Genomic DNA, 276 nt, shown 5'->3' on the forward strand with positions numbered 1-276 from the left:
TAAGAATGAATCCAGGAGGTATGCACTTCAATACATTTCTACATTGGTTTAGATCTATGTTCAGTGTTCTTGCAGCACAAATCCAATTTTGAGTATTCAGGATTGGGGCAAGAATCTCTTGTATGGAATTGGATTGAATCTAATGTGTTTTTTGTCGAGTTTGCATATTGAATTTGTTGGAATCACTCTTAGATCTACGGCTTGTGTTGTTGAATAAAATTATATAGTTCATTTGCTGATACAATGAGCTAATGAAAGAAGGATGGACGTCTAATT

The sequence above is a fragment of the Eucalyptus grandis genome, chromosome 1, assembly GCF_016545825.1.
Source record: "Eucalyptus grandis isolate ANBG69807.140 chromosome 1, ASM1654582v1, whole genome shotgun sequence".
Classification (NCBI taxonomy): domain Eukaryota; kingdom Viridiplantae; phylum Streptophyta; class Magnoliopsida; order Myrtales; family Myrtaceae; genus Eucalyptus; species Eucalyptus grandis.